Genomic DNA, 22745 nt, shown 5'->3' with positions numbered 1-22745 from the left:
TCGCCATCCCTCCCCTTTACCAAACACCGTGTTCCTCTCCAGAGACTGGTCTCTACTGTCAACATGGCCAAATTTTGCTAGACCACGCCATGCCATCCTTGCCTCTGGCTTTACTTCTTCTAAAACAGATTGGTTGGTCCTTTTAGTAGTACATGGTACTTCTCCAACATCACAATTTAAATGCATATGGAAACCTTATGCATAGGGTGGGTGGCAGGAACTCAGTTCCACCGAGGCACTACGAGTGACAGTGCAACACATGACTTCTGTCTTATCCCACTTAACATCTGCCTCTGGGGATGTTAACTACCCAGCTCTTCCAGCTTTCCTGTACCCCAGGGAAGCATGCTCTATACCCTTGTAAAAGCCCCCTGGCAGCAATCATAGGATTTTCACACTAAGAAGCACTTGATTTGTAAGAAAAATCAGAGATGCTGATGGGATACAGCATCCCGAGGGCAGCTTCAGCGTACAAATTGACCTATTTCATAATTTTGTTTGTTGGGTCTTGATGTGCCTCAAATGACCCAGTCCCTCCTAGTAAAGAGCTTTGCAGACAAGACAATGTTATGAATTGAATTGTTTCTCTTCACTCCGAGAATATGTCGATGGACATACCTGTGAATGTGACCTTGTTCAGAAATAGGGTCTGTGAAGGTGTCGAGTTAACATGAGGTGATTCTGAGGGAGGGTGGGTCCTAATCCGATATGATGAGTGAGTGCCTTTATAAAGCAGGAAGAGTCCTGGTGGCCTGGTGGCATAGTGGTTATGAGTTGGGCTGTAATCTGCAAGGTCAGCAGTTGGAAGCCACAATGGCTCCTCAGGAGAAAGATGGGCTTTCTACTCCTATAAAGAGTTACAGTTTTCAAAGCTCACAAGGGCAGTTCTACCCTGTTGTGTAGGGTAACGATGAATAGGCATCAACTCAATGGTAGTGAGGTTAGATTTTGATTTTTATAACCCAGAAAAGGTGCAGAAATAGGATGCCATGTGTTGCTGCAGCTGTAAGGCAAGGAATACCTGAAACTACTGAAGTTAAGTGAGGGGCTTGGGACAGATTGTCCCTCAAGCCTCAGAAGGAATCAACATGACTGACATCTCGATCTTGGACTCAGCCTCCAGTATTATGAGACTGCACATTTCTGTTTGAAGCTCCCTTCTTCGCGGTACTTTGTTATAGCAGCTCCAGAAAACTAAGATATGACACGCACAGTAAGTACTGTGTGTGATCAAATGAGTGCATGATCCACAGGCAAGCCTGGCCCCTCATCCTGGATCTGCCTGTTGCCTATTCCCAAGAATGATTCCCTGTTGACCAGGCGTAATATGTATTCTCAACTAGTTTGAGAACATGGGCTTTCTGAGAACAGAGACGTTTTCCTGTTGCTGCCTTGGCTCAGCCTCCAGTTTGCAGGTAATATATTTCCGTAACATTTAGAAAAAATTTACTGCACAGCTTGTTCTACACACAAAAGCTAAATGTTAATGCAGTGTTTTACTAACTGTGCTAAAATCAGCTAGCCAGCTGGTGTATTACCCAGAGGCCCTTTACTGTTGAGACTCACATGGGGTTTTGCAGCCAGCCTGAATGTCATTTATGTAAAATCACAGTGGTGATGTCAGGCAGGCTCTCTGCAGGTTTATGGCTGGACCAAGCACATGGTATTTACCTGGAGGTTTCCCTCATCTCCTGTCAGCCTCCCCTTCTCTGATCCTGCAAGGTGAATGTGTTTGCCACACGGGGGGCCCAGGGCCCAGCAGAATTACCCTAGGCTCCTAGCCATGAAACGTGCCTTTTCAGTAGGTTCATCACTAGCAGAAGGAGCCACAGATGTAGAACGAAAGTGAGAGGCCCAGCTTTGCCACTCGGCCCGTCTGGCTCCTGCTTAGGAAGCAGAATGATGCCAGGGTAGATACCGGGGTGGACTGTCTGGCAGACTTGAACATTAAAGGGGGGTCTTTGGGATTGGGTTTTGATTTCAAGGTTAGTCATGCCACAGTTTGCCCTGTGTTTATTTTCAGCAGGCCACTTCATTCTTTCAGAGCTCTGGCGTGCTTATGGGTAGAACATGTAATGGGTTTATTTTACTTTACAGCACATACTTGTCCCTTGAATGCACATTCGTTATCACATTTATTCATTCAGTGTGCCTTGAAGGCCCCCTATGTAGATGCAGTTAATATAGCTAGCCACTAAAAATCCAAACCAAAATCCAAACCCCAAACCCACCTCAATCAACTGAGTCAATTCTGACTCATAGCAACCCTGGATAGGGGTTCTGAGGCTGTGAACTTGCTCCTTCTGAGTAATCGATGGGCTTGATTGCTGACCTTGCACAGTTAACTGTCCAACATTTCCTGACAGTACCACAATGCCCCTTTGCCACTGAAAAAGTCTTGGCTCATTCTCCCAGTAATAGCCTCACCCAGATTAGAGGAATTTGGAGGCTGTGCTTTTAATGACTTCTAGCCGATTTCAGTAGCAATTGAATGAATGAATTGAATGAACAGTTTGGTCATCATTACCAGGTGGTGTTTTTTTAAGGAAGGGAAATTTACTACTACTTCCTTAAGGAATTCTAAATTCCATATCTCTGGAAATAAGGAGCTGTTGTGGTGTAGTGGTTAGAAGTTGTGCTGCTAAGATCAATTCCAGCAGTTTGAAACCACCAGTCAGCTCCTTGGGAGAAAGATGAGGCTGTCTGGTGCCATAAAGAGTTATAATCTCAGAAAGTCACAGGGGCAGTTCTACCCTTCCCTATACAGGCTGGCAGTGAGTCTGAATTAGTTTGACTGGGCAGTGAGTACATCCAGAAAGGTGAAATCTTATACTGGCAGTCCCTGGTTTATAAAGGAGAGCCAAAGCCTTTCCTGTGTCTTTAAACTGAATTGGAAGTAAGTCAGGATAGGGACATACAGTTCTTTTTTAAAAATCATTTTATTGAGGGCTCATACAACTCTTATCACAATCCATACCTATATCCATGTGTCAAGCACATTTGTACATTCGTTGCCCTCATCATTCTCAAAACATTTGCTTTCTCCTTGAGCCCTTGGTATCAACTCCTCATTTTTCCCTTCCATCCCCACTCCCTCCTCCCTCATGAATCCTTGATAATTTATAAATTATTATTATTTTGTCATGTCTTATACTGCCCGATGTCTCCCTTCACCCATTTTTCTTTTCTCTGATTTAACCACTTTTAGGAGCCCTGGTGGTGCTCTAGGAGGAGCATGGAGTCACTAATGACAAGGTTGCTGGTTCACATCCATTGGCTGCTCCATGGGAGAAAGATGAGACTGTCTGAGCCAATGAAGATTTAAGTCATGGAAACTCTCTCTGTATAGGTTTATGATGGGTCGGGGTTGACTCAGTGGCAGTGGGTTTAGTTTTGTTTTTTAGTTCAAGAAAATACTTAAATACTTTTCTATGATTTCAGTGCTGCACATATACCAAGTGAAGGTGATTGGGATGAAGCATTTGTTTTGAGTAATGGTTGGTTCAGTCATATCAAAGTGAGGGCAAATTTACATAACATTAAAGGGTAAGTCCCAGTAGTAGACATTAAATCAGACATTCCTAATCCAGGAACTTACTGTACTTCTTCCTCTTCTCCCCTCTAACTCACATTCCTTTCTGTCTGATTTGGAAAATGTGGCTTATTCAAGAAAGAACACCAGAGGGAACCCCTCACCCCTCCGTTGGGTAGTGTAGGGAAAATTGAGTCTGAGGAAGGGTAGTAAAAGAGTTTTAGGTAGACGAGGAAATAGCTACTCCTTCTCTGGCGAAGGACCAGTCAGATTTTACTGTAATGAAGGGTTATAGTGGAATTTGTCATCTTGGGGAATGTGGACAGGTCATCCATCATAGGGTTTTAATATTATTATTATTATTATTATGCCTGCAATTTAAGGAAATCCTAGGATAGGGTGATAGATACATACAAGAATCTATGCTGAAGGGGGATAAAAGAAACTGCTCTGCTTTGAAAACCTTTGCCAGATAACTATTTGTGAGTGAGAATATTTCATCTAGTATTGGTAAAACAAAACAAAACAATCTTCACTGCCATGGCGTCAGGTCTGACTCATTGTGACCCTCTAGGGTCGGGTAGAACTGCCCCTGTGGGTTTCTGAGATGACAAGTGTTTGGAGGAGTGGAAACCCTCATCTTTCTTCCAATATTGGTAAAGTGTTTAGATAATTAAGTTCGCTAATTTATTGTGCCAACCTGGCTGATAAATGCATGTGGGGTTAATTGAAGGGCGGAGGGATAAATGGCTCTGTGAGACTCGCCTTTCTAGTTCTTGTGATGGTCGCCCCCAGGGTGCAGCTGCCTTAGCAGTTCCCTGCTTCAGCTTGCAAGGCTCACTTCCTGCAAGAAATCCCTGAGGAGAAGCCGCATGGACCTACCCCAGTGCAGCCCTGGGTGCTGGAGCAGCCGTGTGGAGATCCCTGCCAGTGCTGAGATGCTTACACGTTCACTGATTCAGCTTTCCTCCTGCAGTCGGCATCATAGTGTGTGTTTTGTGAGATGGAAGAGGACTCTGTGGATTGGTATCAGACATACAGGGTAATTAATGTTGGACTTGTGGATTTGGGCAGCACTGGGTTGGGATGTTTTCTTGATGCACACCTAAACTTTATATAAAACTCCCTCTTATACATGAGTTTCTGTGGATTTGTTTCTCTAAAGTATCCAGACTAATACAATAATATATCATCAATAAATACAATAAAAATCTATAGTTGAGAATAAGAGTAAATAAAATAATTGTGCACAAGTTATGCTTGTACTTATTTAAAATACTTTGATGCTTATCACTACTAATTTTACTGTAGTTTTTTGTTGTTGTTTTAGTTTTGGTCATATTAACGAGTTAGTCTCTTGGCAGCAGAATTACTCAGAAGAATCATTAAACAAACTCACTGCAACCGAGTTGATTCTGAATCCTGGAAACCTTATAAGACAGAGTAGAACTGCTCCTGTGGATTTCCAAGACTATAAACCTTTATGGAAGTAGAAAGCCTCATCTTCCTACTGTGGAAGTGCTCTTGGTTTCGAATTGTAGTCCTTTCAGTTAGCAGCCAAACACAGAATCTACTACTGTACCAGAGCTGCCTCTGAAGAATCACTAGCCATCTTTAAATAAGCCCATCCTTGCTATTTCTCACGATGGAGAACCTTCTCAGAGCTGCCCAAATGAGGAATATCAATCACAAGTCAATACTTGCAGATCGCAGAGTCCAATTAAGGACTCAAAGTGAAAATCAATCTTTTTTCCCCTTAGGCATCTTATTTCTTATTGAGAATCCAATAATATTTACCTGCTCTGGAAACTGTCTTGGGGTACGGGATGTAGTGCACAATCGAATATATATCTTGATAGATCATATAGTTCAAAACATGCCTTCCAAATCTGATCAAAATTGATCCAGTCACTTCTAAATGATGTAATAACCAGATAGCATGTTAATTTTATTTCTTTATATGAGAAATTTCTGATTTTTACCATTTGTCTTGCATGGTCAGTTTTCAACTAGATGCTTCTGACTGATGGAAAGATGGAGAAGTGCCACTGGAACTTTTCCATTCTCGGAGCAACATGAAAATCTCTTCAACATACCTCTAAGAACCAGTTGATATAACATTTCCAGAGTATGGCCATTAAAATTTGAAGCCAAGATCCCATGCTTTACATCCTGGCTGTGAACAGTTAGATGTTGCTTTACTCCTGAACCCTCGAGTCAAAAGAAGGTGGTTATGGTACGTGAACAACTAGCATTCAGATTTGGCGTTGGGGATGGAGAGAGTGAATCGTTAGTGGGCTCAAAACAAAACAAAACAAAACAAAACACCAAACAAACTCACTGCCATCAAGTCAATCTGACTCATGGCAATCCTATAGAGCCAGGTAGAACTGTCCCTGTGGGTTTCCAAGACTGACTTTATGCAAGTAGAGAGCCTTGTTAAGCGGTCACACCTAACTCCCTTCTACTTACAAAGTGTGGTAAGAAAATACATTGAGGTAATAATTGTACATTGCTCTCACTATAGTTCTGTCTTTTGGGTCCCAGGAAGTTCTGCTAGCCGGGTCATGTCCCTTGTGTTGGTGTGATTACTGCTGCAGGAGTAAGTGCGCCACTGAATCTCGTCTCATTTTATAACTAAGCACCTCGCCGCACCCCTCTTTCTTTTCTGTTGTTGCTAGGAGCCAACAAGAGGGTTTTCATTTCATTTTGTTGTATTTCTTTTCTAGTTATGTTTTGAAAAACCAAAACATGGACTATTAGTCATTTGTAGAGAGAATTGCATTTTTCTCTATCATGTATTTTGCAAATTCCAAACCATGGCAAAATTAACAGAATTTTAGAGTGATTATCCATATACCTTCCACCCAGATTTTACTATACATGTGCTATCCCATGTATCCGCCCTTTTATCCATTCAAAGAGCTACTGTGCCTGCAGGTAAAAGAGCAGAAAGAAGAGAGGGAAGGTTCTCCCAACTAGAAATGGGGTGGTGGTTTGGGGCTTCGGAGTTCGGGCTCTCACAGAACCTGGGAGGCGGGAAAACCTTAGATGAGTATAGCTAGAAGATAGGCAAGGGACTTGGTCCTGGGGTTCCTAAATGGGGCACAGATATGGCAGAATAGCCTGCATTCCAGGAATGATGCAAGCTTCTGACTTTACATGGTAGTGAATGTTGGTGGAAAATCAGAGGGGCTTCTCTGACATTTGAGTTAATTCTATATCAAATAGCTGAGGGCACTTGAACAACTTCTGGGATTCAGGACGAAGGAAAGAAAACCTTACTGACTGGGTAGTTTTCTCCAGTCGGGTGGAAATGGGAACTCCACCTTTGATACAAAATTCTTTTAGAGAAGCAGTGAATTTTGGGGGGCATACACCTGGTTTATGGAATCAAGTTCACTTCTGTTAGGAATCTTCTTGTATCTGGGAAGCCTAGCCAGGGTTAATTTTGAAGCATAAGATCACATAAGGAATGGGCTATTGTTCCTGGGTGTTTTTGTTTGGTTGGTTGCTTGGTTTTGAAGTCTGATTTCGTAAGGATCTAATACCCTAATTAGGAAGTTCATGTAACATTAATGACCCTTGGTTCCTCTAAATGTTGATGGGGATATGGCTTTGTTTGTATTTAACAAAATTAAGCATCATCAGTGTGCAGATACCACCATACACTATAGGAGAAATATGTTCACTTGTCTAGAACATGAGTCATGGACCAGTATTTCTCTCAAGGCAGGAGGTACTTTTATGTCTGGCCTATAAAATAATTCTGGAGTGTACCCACTTCTTAGGTTATATCTGTGACTTCCTGGCTACCACACACTTCCATTTCCACTTGGATATCTAATTACAAAAAAGGGGAGGAGGGAGTCTTCGCTGTCATTGAGTCGAGTCAACTCATAATGACCATATAGGCTAGATTAGACGTGCCCGTGTGGGTTTCTGAGACTGGAACTCATTCCATGAATAGAAAGGCTCATCTTTCTCCTGCTGTGATGCTAGTGCTTTCAAACTGCTGACCTTGCGGTTAGCAGCCCGAAGTGTAACCTCTGTGCCACCAGGGGCATTTCAAATTCACCATGTCCCAAACAATGTCTGATTCTAACTACTATTCTAAACTAGCTCCTCCCCAGTCCTCTTAAGTAAACAGTTACTCTGTTCTCAGTGCTATTGACCTTTCATTCCTTATACCCTACACAATCTATCAGTAAACCCTGCTGGCTCTGCCTCAATAGCATATGAGAATTCAGCTACTTCTCCCCACCTCTCCTGCATCCACCATCCCTAGTCAAAGTTACCACAATCTCTCATGTAGATTATTGAAATAGTCTCTCATTAGTCTCTCTGACTTTGTCCACAGTCCAACCAGTATATTCTCTAATCAAGTGCATGACTTTTTAAAACATAAATCAATCCATGTCGATTTTCTGTTCAAGTCTTCCAACAGCTTTTCCCCTGGAGTCTAGTAAAAAATTAGACACCCTGGTGATGCTGTGGGGTAAATTTGCGGCTGGTAACTGCAAGATCTATGGTTCAAAACCACCAACTGCTCCTCAGGAGAATGATTATATATTGTCCTAATTAATGTTCTCTATTTCACTTCTCTACTTGATCTCTAGGTTCTAAGATCCATTACAATGGCTACACAGAACTCACAGACAAAATTCATGATGCAAGGGATTATTAAGGAAGTTAACGAGTTGGAATGCCAGTGAGAAAAGCCAGATTAGGTTGTTTATCAAGACATGTTACAAAATTCTGCCAAGTCTGCTGATAAATGCCCAAAGGGGCATACCACTCTGCAAAAAGGCTCAAACTGAAGGCAGTCAGCTCAACAAGCTCCGTGAGTCAGCAAACCCAGCTCCCTGAATTAAGTGCCCAGAGGCACCCCACTCCAGTAAGCCTCTGCCCAGACACTTAGCTCTACTTTCATGGGTCAGCAAGCCCAAATGCCCAAATTAAGTGCCCAGAGGCACCCCACTCTGCAAACCAGCTTCCTTCACAAAAACGTTCAGCTTTACTTGCTCCATGTGTTGAAAAGTCCATCACTCTGCTCCATGCTCTGGCTCCTACTTCTCCTGCTGCCCCTCTGATATTACAAATGTCTTCTGGATCCAGGAGGTTCACTATGCTGGGATTTGGGGGCCAGAGAACACACTCTACTCTTGGCTCTTGCTGGCAATAAAATACAGTGCCCCCCCCATAATGCCTCTCCCCTCCCCCCAAGTCTCCTCCTTCTCAAAGGGCTCATTTTTTACTCAGCAGGGTAGCACTTCAGGGAATTCTATCATTCTCTTACCAGACCCATGCAGGAAAAGGTTGCTTGGTGGGAGTTAGACACTTTGGCTAGAAGAGCCACGTTAAATAATTCACTAATTCACTGCCCCTACAGGTGAGGTTATCTACTCCTGTAAATGTTTACATCTTTGAAGATCCTACATGACCTGCCCCACAACTCTCTCCTCCATTTACTCTGTACCAATCACATTAGCAGCTTTACTTTTCCTCAAACGGGCCAAACATGATGGCACCTTGGAGCCTGTGGTAGTTACATCGTGTCTTGTCAACTTTTAAGAAGCAAAAAATAGAATCTTTAGTAAGATTGCGCTGACCAAGAATAAAGTTGAAATCTTAGTTCCACTATCTATCCTAAGCTTTCCTGTCCAGTGAAGAAGTAGTTGATAGGTTATCGTTGGCTTTCATGGAATAGGCCCCTGTCTCATGGTGACACCATGCATAACTGAACACGAGTCTGCCCATCCCATAGAGTTTTAGGGATCAGGCCATTGTAATTTATGGGGTTTCACTGGCTAGTTTTCTGAAGTAGATCAACTGGCAGGCCTGTCTTCCCCCTGTTATCTTAGTCTGGAAGTTCCACTAAAACCTATTGAGTATCAGAGCAACATGCAAGCCTCCACTGAAAGACAAGTGGTAGCTGCACATGAGGTGAATTGGCAGGGAACTGCACCCTGATCTCCTGCATTGAGGATAAGAATTCTACTACTGAACCACCAATGGCTCATAGACAGGAGAAGCCCTGGAAACTGTCTTCTTTATATTTGTAAACCCAAACCCATCCATTCATTCATTCATTGTCTGAATAAAGCAAGCGAGGAACCCTACCCTCATAGACTTTGCATTCTATTGAAAGACAGAAACTAGAATGTTTCAACTGGAGGGGGGTTGTGCAGGCATAAAGGGGGAACCACAAGCAGAAGACCAACGGAACAAAAGAAGTCCGAAAGGATTGTGTCAGTTTGGGTCCCCAAGCAGCAGGACAATGATATGTGGGTAAGAAAGGGAACAGGATGGGAACATTAAAGGCCTGGTGAGGACAGAGGCTTTTAAGCCATGTGACAGGAAGTCCTGGTGAGTTTGCTTGTTCTGATTTACTTTTTGTTTTGTTTTGTTTTACCTGTAACAGTTTGATTGACATAAAATTCATATGCCATACAATTCAATGGTTTGAATATATTGAAATGAGTTGTGCAATCAGCCCCCAATCAATTTCAGAACCTTTTTTTCCGTTTTTGTGCTCATTGCTATCCGTTCCCTAGTCTCCCCCAACCTTCCCTAATTTACTTGTTAACTGGACTGGCAATACTCACACATGGTCACTGTGTTGGGGATCTTTTAAAGAAAGGTCATTTATTCAGAGATCAAATTCCTTAAAAGGAATGAATGTGGTGAACACACGTAGTTCCTTTCTGTACCCTAAACCCACAGCATCTCCCACATCCATGGTCCTTAGCAGATGTTTAGCAATTCACTCACTGAAGTTACCTGGGCGAAGTTGCACATTGGTTGCCTCTTACCAGCTGAGATTAATGAATACAACTAGGAAGACCTTGTTGCCTATGTTGGAATATGGGTCATAGCTCCCTTGGCATAATTATCTTAGGGAAGAAGTTCATCCACGATGCCTTTTACACAATATGAAAGCCTGCGTCTATCTAATATTCATAGGAATCCCTCACATCAAAATGCCATGTTTAAGAGATATTATATCTGTGAACGATCATCAATGCTAAATGCAATCTGTACAGTTCTGTCATTAAAGGAAATAGGGCAAGTAGATGAGGCAGTCGGTGAGGGAAATCCTCAAAGTTCCCAAGTAAATCACTAAAAGGAATTTGCTGCCTTTCTACCTCATTGAATCATTTTGATGCATGATCTTCCATACCCTTAACTTCAAAGAAAAGAAATCATTAACTTGAGATTCAATTCAATGCAGCATTACATCTTATAAGACAATCCATTCCCTTTGTCCCTTTCATCTATACCAGAAGCCTCTTTGAAACTCATATTATTTTTTATTAATAAAGAAATTCCTTGAATCAAAAAAAGTAAGTCATTCATGAAACAAAAGTTCACCAAAATTAGAGTTATTATTAAAAAAAAATCTTAGGTCATTGTGCCCGCAGGTCCTTTTCTTCCTACACCACCCACTCTCACAACCAGGTGCAGGGAGAGACCAAAACTATCTGAACAAGTAAATACATGTGACAATTGCACTGTTTTCTCTGGGCGGAGTGCTCCAGCTTTTAATTTTACTGCTAGTTTCTATTTGATAGGGAGAAAAAGACAATGAAACTAGAAGCAGTGAGCACGGATTCTCCTGAAGCAGTGGTTCTCATGCTTGGGCTGCACCAGAATTCCCTGAAGGGGTTGTTAAAAATGCCCCAAATTCGGTACAATTGGTATGGGGCCCAAGACTTTGCATTTCTATCTGTTTTCTCTTGTTCGGTGCCATCTAGTTGGCTCCGACCCATAGAAGCACTATACACAACAGAATGAAACACTACACAGTCCTGTACCATCTTCATAATTATCCCAATGCCTGAGCCATCGATGTAGCCAGTGTCAATCCATCTCGTCGAGGGCCTTCCTCTTTGTCACTGCCCCTCCACTTTACCAAATGTGATGTCTTTCTTCAGGGACTGGGCTCTCCTGACAATATGCCTAAAGAATGTCAGATGAAGTCTTGCCATCCTTGCCTCTAAGGAGTATTCTGGCCATACTTCTTCCAATGCAGATCAGTTTGCCCTTTTAGTGGTCTATGATACTTTTAATATCCTTCACCAACACCACAATTCAAATGCGTCGATTCTTCCATAGTCAATGTTCAACTTTCACATGCATGTGATGGAATGGAGAATACCATGGCTTGGGTCATCTTAGTCCTCAAAGAAACATCCTTGTGCTTCAATACTCTAAAGACATCTGGTGCAGCAGTCTTACCCAATACAGCTTTTGATCTCTTGCCTGCTGCATCCATGAGCATTGTTTGTGGGTTCCAGCAAGACAACATCCTGGACAACTTCAACCCTTTCTTCATTTATCATGATGTCACCTATTGGTCCAGTTGTGAGGATCTGCATCTTTGTTACATTGAGTTGTAATCCATACTGAAGGTTATGAGCCATGATCTTTGTCAACAAGGGCTTCAATTCCTCCTCACTTTCAGCAGGCAAGGTTGTGTCATCTGCATACGGCAGGTTGTTAATAAGCCTTCCTCCAATCCTGATGCTGAACTCTTCTTCATATAATACAGCTTCTCTGATAATTTGCTCAGCATATCGATTGGACAAGAATAGTGAAAGGATACAACCCTGTCACACACCTTTCCTGATCTTAAACCATGTATTATTCCTTTGTTCTATTTGGACAACTGCCTCTTGATCCATGTACAAGTTCCAAATGAGCACAATGAAGTGGTCTGGGACCCCCAATCTTCTCAAGTTAACCACAGTTTAGTGTATTTCACGCAGTCAAATGCCTTTTCATAGTCAATTAAAAACAAGTAAACAGCTTTCTGGTATTCTTTCTTTTGAGCCAAGATCCGTCTGACATCAGCCAGGATATCTATCCCTGGTTCCACGTCCTCTTCTCAACTCAGTCTGACTTCTGGCAGTTCCCTATCAATGTGCTGGTGTCATTGTTTTTTGATAAATTTTACTTGTATGCAATATCAATGACATCGTTCTATAGTTTGAGCATTCCGTTGGGTCACCTTTCTTTGTAATGGGAACAAATATGGGTTATCTTCCAGTCAGTTGACCAGGTAGATGTCTTCCAAATTTTCTAGCATAGAGAAGTGAGTGCTTCCAGTGCTACTTCAGCTTTTTGAAACATTTCAATGGATATTCCATCTGTTCCTTGTTTTTGGCTAATGCATACAGTGCAATTTGAAAGTCTTCCTTCAACACCATTGCTTCTTGCTCATATGCTACCTCCTGAGATGGTGGACTGTAAACTAGATTTATTTTTCTGGTACAGTGACTACATATTATTTCCATCATCTTTGTTGCTTTCTGCGTCATTCAATATTTTGCCCATAGAACCTTTCAAAATTGCAATTCGGTGCTTGAATATGTCCCGAGTTCTTTCAGTTTCAGATATGCTGAAAACCCTTTGGATTTTCTAATTCTAGATCCTTGCACATTTCATTTTCTATATGACACAAATATTGCTGATATGGAAATAACAGCACTGTGAGAACCACTGGCCCAAACATAGAAAACCTGAAACATTTCTCCTTTCCTAACCCTTCTAGCTTTCTGAACTTTGTCCTTTTTGATATCAAATGATTGATTATTCTAAGGACTTGCCCTAGTGTTATTGTTCACCTAATGACCTCTCTATGGTTTGGATGAAAATCGGGCCATCAGGTGAGTTCAGTTCCAGGCCTAAGGGGTGACTAAGAGCTATAGTCTTGGGGGTTACATCAATCTCTATTCAACCAGAAAGCCTGGTATTTTTATGGTTTTGAATTTGGCCCCACAATTTTCTCACCCTTTTGCCAGGATCTTCTAGTATTATCTCTTTAAGAGTGTTCACCAATGGTAACCAAGCACCATGAATTCTTCTGGTCACCAGGTCCACAACCATGTAGCCCATTAGTCCATTGGACTAACTGTCCCCACAGTTCTTTGATTTTCTTTTCACTCCTCTTTGCACCAGAAGAGCCTTGGTGGTATAGTGGTTACATGTTGGGTTTAATCCCTGAGGTCAGCAGTTTGAAACCACTAGCCACTCTACAGGAGAGAGAGAAGGTTTTCTACTCCTGTAAAGATTACGGTCTCAGAAACCCACAGGAGAAGTTCTACCTTGTTCTATAGGGTCACCATGAGTCAGAATCTTCTCAATCAATGGCAGTGATTTCGCTTGGTTGGTTGATTGGTTGGTTGGTTGGTTGGTTTTGTTTTTTTGCATCAGATGAGGAAAGACTTTAGATGCTCAGTGCTTAAAAGCTCACAAGTTTTTAAAACTTCAATTTCTACTCACCAAAGTAGGGTATAAATCATTGTCTTTGTGGACTCTGTTATGCCAACTCATTTTCTCAAGATGTTTGGTTATATCTATGAGGTTTTCATAACTTTGCCCCCAGCACACACTGCTATAGCCAGGCATATATTTGTACCACAAGTAAATACATTTGTGGAAATATTCCTTTATTCACATAAATACACGCACACACAAACACAAATCACAGATATCATCCCATTCTCTTTCCCATACCCGTTCAGTCTACATGACTATCTATATATCCACTCATAGGACTGAGTATACAGTAGTATTTACCTCTGTTGCTTTTAACTCTTATACTCCTCCAAATGTCTCCCTTTGTCTTCACTGTTTTGTATTGCCTCTATTTCTGGTAACTTCAGACTTGTGACTCTAATCCCTGCCTCCATCTTCACATGGTTGTCTTCTCTGAGTGTCTGTCTTTCTGTGTATCATCTCCTCTTTTTATGAGGACAGCCATCGAATTGGATTGCGACTCTACCTGCTCCAATATGAGTTCATGTTGTTGTTTTTGTTTGCTGCCATCAAATCTACTCCAACACATAGTGATCCCATGTGCAACATAACAAAACACTGGCCTGCATGGCACCATATTTGTGATCACCGATATGTATGAACCCTCTGTTGCAGCCCCTGTGTGTTTTGAGAGCCTTCCAACCTAGAGGGCTCATCTTTCAGCATTTTAATATTCGGTTGTGATCCAGAAGGTTCATTGACTAATTTTCATAACTAGAATGCTGGGTCTTTCTGTCTCTCTTGTCTTGTTCTCTAAATCTCATGTGAAATGATTATGTCTGCAGAAATATTATCTCCAAATATATATTCACAGGTGCCCGGGTCAGGACTTCAACTCAAAACAGATGATAATATATACATGTTAATATATACACAGAAAGATCCACTCCAGAAGAGGCTAGAATTGTCATGTCTTTCTTTAACTTCCTTTGTATTTTCAAATTTCTTTAACATATCTAACTTGCTCCATTTTGCAACCTTGGTGCCCAGCCCCCCATGTGGTGGGGACCTTGATGTGACAAACTTGGGTCCAGGAAAAGAAGGCTAGGCCCTCTGAAGATGATTCTTTCCTAATCAGATCATCATTTTGTTAGGACTTGCCTGGCTAGCGGCAGGAAAAGATTCTGGTTTCCAAGTACTTTATGAAATCAATGTCTGAGCACTTGTTGATATGATGTTATGATCAAAGGCTGGACTTCCATCTTCTGAAATCCCCTAACAACCCTTAGGGAACATCATAAAAACATGAATCTGTTGAAAAGAATTCAGCATTACCCCTGGCCTCCTCCTAAGCCCTCAAGGAAACTCTAAAACATACAAAGGATGCAGTTCAGGGATGGCATCTTCAGGAAGAGTTTCTCTTCACTGAGAAAATGCCCTCAGAAATACCCTCATGAAACACACCATCTACTTTTTTCCAGCTCTGTGGCTGGCTCCTTTTCATCCATGGTGCCTGGGAGCCTGGCCCACACTCTTCTTTTATCCCCTGTCCCAATGTGAGGGAGACAATTTATATGCCAATCACATCATCATCGCCATGTTAGGGCTGCACAGGAAAGAGCAAAAGGCATGAATTAGTTGTGTGTTCCAGTACAGAAATCTTCCACTGGCTACAATTAACTGATTCATTTAAAGCCTCAGTGTGGTCAACTGCCAAAAACCACCTCATGGAAAAAATGCAACCCTGATTTCAAATTGAAAAAAAATCCCTGTACTCTACTGAAATTCTGAGCTTGAGGGCTCAGAACTATACATCATCTTTGGGTGCTATCTTGTTCAAGTGGCAGAGACGAGGGTTTGTTGTTGTTGTTGTTGTTTTTAATATAATTTTATTGGGGGATCTTATAGCTCTTTTTTAAAATCATTTTATTGGGGACTAGTACAACTCTTATCACAATCCATCCATACTTCAATTGTGTCAAGCACATTTGTACATTCATTGCCCTCATCATTCTCAAAACATTTGCTCTCCATCTAAGCCCCTGGCATCAGCTCCTCATTTTCCCCCCTCCCTCTGTGCTTGAAACGAGGTTTTACATCCCACTCTGGTGAGTATCACCTGGGGTGGTAACGTTTGTGAGTGGCCATCTAGTTACAACTATTGATCTTCTTCCATCTGGAACCAAGAATAGTGAAGAAGAACAAAGATTCAAGGAAAAAAAGTAGTCCATGAACAACATCCTCCACTCAACTGAAAGCAAAACTAGAGAGTGTCCAGCTACCACCACCAACCTCTCTGACCAGGATCATGAGAGAATGTATCAGACCGAGTGAGAAAAAGAGACGGAACAAAATTCAAATTCATAAAAAAAAGACTAAACCTACTGGTCTGATAGCGAGGGGTGGAACCCAGAAACTATGACCCTCAAAACACCCTTCTAACTTAGAACTGAAACCACTCCCAGGGATCACCTTTCAGCCACAGAAAACACAGTCCTATAACAAAGTTAAGTACACACTATACTAATATCCTTTGTCAAATCTATATACATTCGTGTGCATACCCTCCCCTCCCTCCTACACTTGTTCAGCCTGCGTGTCTATCCAAGCATCTACTCAGATGACTACTGTAGGATTTGCATATAACAGTATTTATCTCTGTTGTCTTTAATCTTGCCAACCTGCTTGCCTCCATCACTTTTTAAAGACGTCCCTTTTCTCATACACTGGCTTTCCTCTCCCTTCACCCAAGCTGACACTTGTCTATGTCTAGGTTATGGCTTTCTCTTCCTCCCTTTCCCCCAGCCCCTGGTAACCATCAAACAAGGTTTCTTTTAGTGATGTCATACAAATATATTTCCATGAATATGGTAGAGCATACAGGGGGCAAAATTCTGAAAACGTCTTAGCCATAACCAAACACCTGGAGGGAATGAATCATTTGACCTGAGGGATCAGGACTGTAGCCTCGGGAAACACTAGAGATCAACTAGCATTACACTGTGCACAAAGCCAATGTTCTACATTCTACTTTGGTGAGTAGCACCTGGGGTCTTAAAAGCTTGTGAGCAGACATTTTTGGTTCAATTATTGATCTCTACTCATCCAGAGGAAAGAAGGATGATGAAAATCAACACATGCAAACAATTAGTCCGATGGATTAATAGACCTGACAACCTTGAGACCAGAAGAACTAGATGGTGCCTGACTACCATTACCAACTGCTCTGTAAAGAATTACATTGGAAGGTCCTGGAGAGAGTGGGAGGAAAATGTGAAAGAGAATTCCAAATCATGAAAGAGACCAGGCTTATGGGGTAGATAGAGACTGGTGGAACCCCCAGGACTATGGCCCGTAGTCACCCTTCAGGTCTGTGTCGGAGTAATCAAGCATTTAAGATCAAATAGGCAACATTTACCCAAGGACAAATTTCACAGGGTTAGGAAAGAAGGAGAAATGGAAAGAGCAAACAAAGAGAAGAAGTGGGATGAGTGATGACATATTGAAGGGATTGCAAGGGATAGTTCGAAATAAAATGTATATAAATTGTTTAGGTAAAACTGATGATCTGCCCTGTACAATCTCACCTTATTCACAATGAAAAGTGTTTTTTTTTTTTAAGTTACAAAAATAATTTATAAATTATCAAGGGGGCATGGAGGATGGAGAGGGGGAGGAATGAGGAGCTGATGCCAGGGGCTCAAGTAGAAAGAAAATGTTTTGAAAAAGATGATAACATATGTAAAGAGGTGTCTGACAAAATGGATATATATATGGATTGTGATAAGAGCTGTAAGAGTCCCCAATAAAATAAAATTAAAAATTAAAAAACAGTTACACAATATTTAAGGAACAGCAGCAGCAAAATTACAAAACTACACCTAAATTTCTTCGCTGATCTATTGTCTTTTCATGTCCTCTGGCCATCTTTCCATTGTATTTTCATCGTTTTCTTGTTGAGGTGTTGAAGTTTTGTAGATTTTAGAGATTAGTCCCTTGTCCATATGTCATTGCCAAAAAAATTCCCCAGTCTGTGGGTTTTCTTTTTATGCTTTTGGTGAAGTCTTTTGATACACATGAGTGTCTTGTTTTTAGGAGGTCCCAGTCGTCTATTTTGTCTTCTGTATGAGTGTTTCTCACTATGCTTGATAGTTTGTTTATGTTATGTATCGAGGCCACTAAGTTTTTGCCTGCTTTTCTATACATGATCTTTACAGTCCTAGGATTTATATTTAACCCATCTTGAGTTTGGTTTTGTCTATGGAATGAGGTTTGGGCTATGTTTTATTCTTCTGAAAATGGAAATCCAGTTTTAGCAGTACCCATTTGTTGAAGATACTATCTCTTCCCTCTTTACTGTATTTTTGGCGCTGTGTCAGAAATCATTTGTCTGTAGGTGTATGGATTTACTTTGGGGTTCTCTGTGCTGTTTCGTTGGTTTACAAATCTATCATTGTACCAGGACTAGCTTGTTTCAACTACCATGGCTGAGTAGTAGGCTTTGACGTCAGAAAGTGAGAGTCCTCCGACTTTGTTGTTTTGTTTTTGCTTATCCTGGGTCTCTTACCTTTCCATAAAGTTGATTAATTTTCCCATGTCTTTAAAGAATGATGCTGGTATCGGCACAGAATATGACCACTTCTGTGTGGATATCCTAGGCTAGAGCCTGAATTGAATTGCTTCAAAGGGGATCCTAGACACCGCTTTTGAAACTGGATAAAAGAAAATGGAGATGAGGGAAATGCAGATATCAAGAGAGGTCTAATGTGTGTGGGTGGCAGGGTTTTGAATTTTTCCAAGTAGTATGTGTCTCCCACCTTGAGTGGGAAGTGCATTTCTTGCTAATTAGTTGTGGTGTTGAATTTGTTTCGGAAGGTGAAAAGTGCAACTTCCTAATTCCTATTACATGATTAATCTTCCTATTCTGAGCACCTAGCAAATGCCTCCTAAAACCACATTTAAATCATTGATGATCTAATAATGAATCCTACGATTTAAAAAAAAGGCCTAGAAAACAAGCAGTAACACCTTAAAGGAACATGCTCCTCTCAAAAATCAACTATACAAGATCAAAAGGGCAGCAAAATCCCAGAGGCAATGTTAAAAAGGCAGGAAAACTGGTCAAATGAAAACAGGGAACCAACCATGGAATAGGGAAAGCGCTGACACATTGTGGGGAAGGCAACCAACGCCATGGAACAACCTGTGTACAAATTGCTAAATGGGAAACAAATCGCTCTGTAAACATTTACCTAAACTATCGTAATAATTAAAAATTCCCTCTACTCATAAGCATCACCGCTTTCTGTATGTGCTTTGCTGTTTTATTTTGTCTTATGGGAAAATGGAGGATGCCAATGAACCTTTTCTGGACTGAGAAATGCAGTAGCACTCATTGCGGTTAGGAGAGCAGCCCCGAGCAGCAGGTGTAAACAAACAGAATAGAGGCTTAGATTTTACATGGTTGCCTCAAACGGAGGTGTTTAGAAATTGGCGGCCATCTGGAGATCTCATTTTCTTCTCTCTCTCCCAAGTGAGGAATGGAAAAGGGCTGAGCAGAGGGGTTTCCAAATGCCACAGGAAGGTTTCATTCTACCTGCTTTGAAACTTGAGAAGGAAAAGCTACAAAATCAAGACAAGCATCAGATGGGGGAAGAATTGCATTCAGTATGTGGTGTCCCAAAGGGACCCAGAAACACTCATAATGCTATCTCCCCTGGAATCGGTTAGGCCACAGAGCAGGTGGATGAACATGATCATTTTTGTTCACAAAGAACTCTTAGGGGACTACAACTTTTTACAGGGACAGCACTGAAAACAGAGTCCCAGGGGAAGCCTGAGGAAGCTTGTGGGGAAAAATTGATTTCAAGAGTTAGTTCAGACCATTGAGATCAGAGGGTTTTTTTTTTAATCTTTTAAAGAGACAACATGGCTGGGACTTCAACCTCTGGGCTAATCTGCCCTCTTACAGTCTTGGCTCTGGTTGTCAGGTGACGATGGCAGAGGTCAGAATCACAGGAGGTCAGTGGGTATCCCAGGAAGTCTCCTCAGGGTGTGCAGCAAGAAACAAAGGAGAGGGGGAAAAGATCCCATCCCGCCTGGGAATCTTTCAGTGGATGAGAAACTAGCTATGGGACAGGAGAACCCTTGGCATTCCTGAGATCAGTCCTGCATTCTAATCTGGCCCGGGATGAACCAAGGACAATGACAAGTCCAAACTTTGAACATGGATGGTTTGAAAGAGTGTCAGACTCCCAGTGCTAGAGAGATTCAAAAAGCAAAGAGAAACATCAGCATAGTACGATGGAAGGGCAAGTCGATTCTGACATGGGAGCAACAGGTTCTAATTCTTGATCAAGGTATCAGGTAGCCTTGGGCATATTGCTTCACCTTTCTAGGAAGCAGATTCCTTCTTCTAAAGTGAGGAATGGCATCTAAGGTCTCTTTCATCGCTAACATACTATCATTTTATATTGTGAAAATATCTCTGTCTCAAGAAGGAAATGGATAAAGGGACGGGGCACATCAGTGGATTTTTAAAAACCACATACATTCTTCATCCTACCTCAATTGCCCCTGAATTTTAGGATACAAAACAGCCATACCTTTATTTATGTGGAGTTACTTTCTGTAATTGTACATATGACAGGAATTCTATATTGTGAAACTAACCATTGAAAATTACATTTTCCACAATAAATAGTAGGGTGGATTTTTATATACAGATACAGTACAATCCTATATGGTAATATGCATTTCTATAAGTGTGTATAAAGTATATCATGGTGTAGAGTGTCTAATTAAAAGTAGATGCACAATATAATTTTAAGTATTTCAAATTATATGAGCCAAACAGACTAGCATGGGAGAACGTGGGCATGTATATAGATGAATTTATTCAAGCTAAATGCTTGTGGAACTGGCTTATTAAACAGGCTGAACTGGCTGGTATAAACAGGAAATGGCTGCATTTTTCTTCATTACTGCCTTCAACCTTGCTATGTCACACCACTGTCCCTTCCTCTTGAAAACATGAGACAAATCCCATGACTTTCAGGCAGTGTAAGAACAAGCTCCATTTTGGTGTTTGAAACTCCCATCTAAAGCAAAGTGTTCATCTTAGAGCCAATTGAAAGCTTCTTCCCTTCAAAAAACAAGGAGTTGGGAAAGAAACCATAAGCAGTTCTTTTCGCTCTTTCCCCTGTGGTGCAGCCCCTTAGCTAAGCTGAAACTACGTTTCCCAGAATTCTCTTCCTTATATAGCTCTGAGTTAGGCAGAGCATGAGAATTTGCACGGCAAAAATGAAGGAGCAGCAGTGTCTTGTGTTGAGGTGGAAGTAAAGGCATCAGGCCCCGTGACTCACAGGCAATGGTGCTGATTTCCTGGTTCCCCATGTTTACGTAGGCAGGCGCAAGGCCCACAACTCCTCCAGCTCCCACTGGCTCTCCCCCGCTTGTTTCTCCTATGGGAAGTCTTAGGCCAGGGGTGTGTGCAGCTCTGTAACAAATAATGATCTCCCAAAGATCATCCCTCCCCACAAGGTAGAAGAAGGTGAAAAACACAAATATTCTACTTTGTCCTCACCTATTCCAATTTGTTCTGTCTCTCCCCACTTAATATCCAGCCGCCCTTCCTGAATGTTGGTGACTGGATTATAGAGATTTAAGCTTCAACATCAGATAGAAACAACAGCCAGCACCACCGAAATTAAACATGCTGTTGCAGCGTGGCAAGCAGTCACCTTGTCATGGCAGCGCCTAGGTGCTGATTCTTCTGTAGACAGGCATTGGTGGGAGCGATGCCTCTTTGGATCTCTGGTTATTCCACAGGGACCTCTGGGTACAGTTTGCTGTCTCTGGTGACACCCTCTAGCTGATCCCTTATGATCTCCTTACCTGAGAGTACATTCTGAAGTCTCTGACATCTGGGGTTCCTCTTGAGCAGGGTCCCAGCTAGCTGCCTTGAGGTCCTCTGGCCCTGCAGAAATGACACTCCCATTAACTGGTAGGAGTGTAGCCTGTGCTGTTCTCATCATACACGTGCACTGCTCTTGTATTTGACTTGGCCAGCCTTCCCGTCATAATTCTCCAGGGAAGAAAGGAGCTTCAGTCTCTTTGATGCCAACTCTTCCCCAATTCCAAGAGAGTTATATAAATTTCTCCCAAGGGATATCCCATAGTGACACTCTTCCATCCGAAGAAATCACAAGGAGTGATAAAGAAGAAGCAAGCACTTACTATTTCCTTAAATCTGATTCTTGAGTTTCCAGCATCATGCTGACAGAGGTGGTCGAAGAGTTCTCCTGGTGTTAATAAAATTACTATATATATCATTTAAGATTTACTTGTTAGAAATCCAAAATGTGACAGCTCTCTACTTTGCAGTAAAAATTCCTTTTAGTTCTGGAAAGAGGTAAGCAATGCAACTAAGATAAACAGTGGAGTATGAGGCTGCAGGAGCAGGGCAGAGGTGTGAGTGTGCCCCAGGCAGGGGATGCACCAGAGAATCTAATGCAGCATCTTCCTACAACAGGACAGAGCCTGATGTCTCTGAGCAGGAGACTTGCCAATGGAGCTAGAAAGTTGTAGCACTTACTTGTGCAAGGTGAGAGGCCAGAGTATTCCCCCTTGGGGGGGGGGGGGCGGTTGCGCAGCAGCAGAGGCTTATGAAGGACCCAGTAGCAGAGGCTCAGAAGATGCTACACCAGAGTGGTGGGTCTTCCAGCTGGAAGCAAGGCCCAGTGAAGTCCAGCAACCTAGCAGAAGTCTCAGTGTACAGGTCCCTGAGCAGCATGGTAGTAGCCAGAGGTAGAAGTAACAGGGATCATAGCATCTGGCCTGTATCATAGTTTGCCTGCCTGGTGACACAGCAATCAGGAGAAGGGGAAGCAGTTCTACTTTGAGAATCTTTACTTCACATTTGCCTTCTGTAAATAATAGCAATGAACTA

This window comes from Echinops telfairi, unplaced genomic scaffold (assembly GCF_000313985.2).
Source record: "Echinops telfairi isolate 266 unplaced genomic scaffold, ASM31398v2 ScPeMD7_26;HRSCAF=91, whole genome shotgun sequence".
Lineage (NCBI taxonomy): Eukaryota > Metazoa > Chordata > Mammalia > Afrosoricida > Tenrecidae > Echinops > Echinops telfairi.
This window is presented reverse-complemented; position numbering follows the sequence as displayed.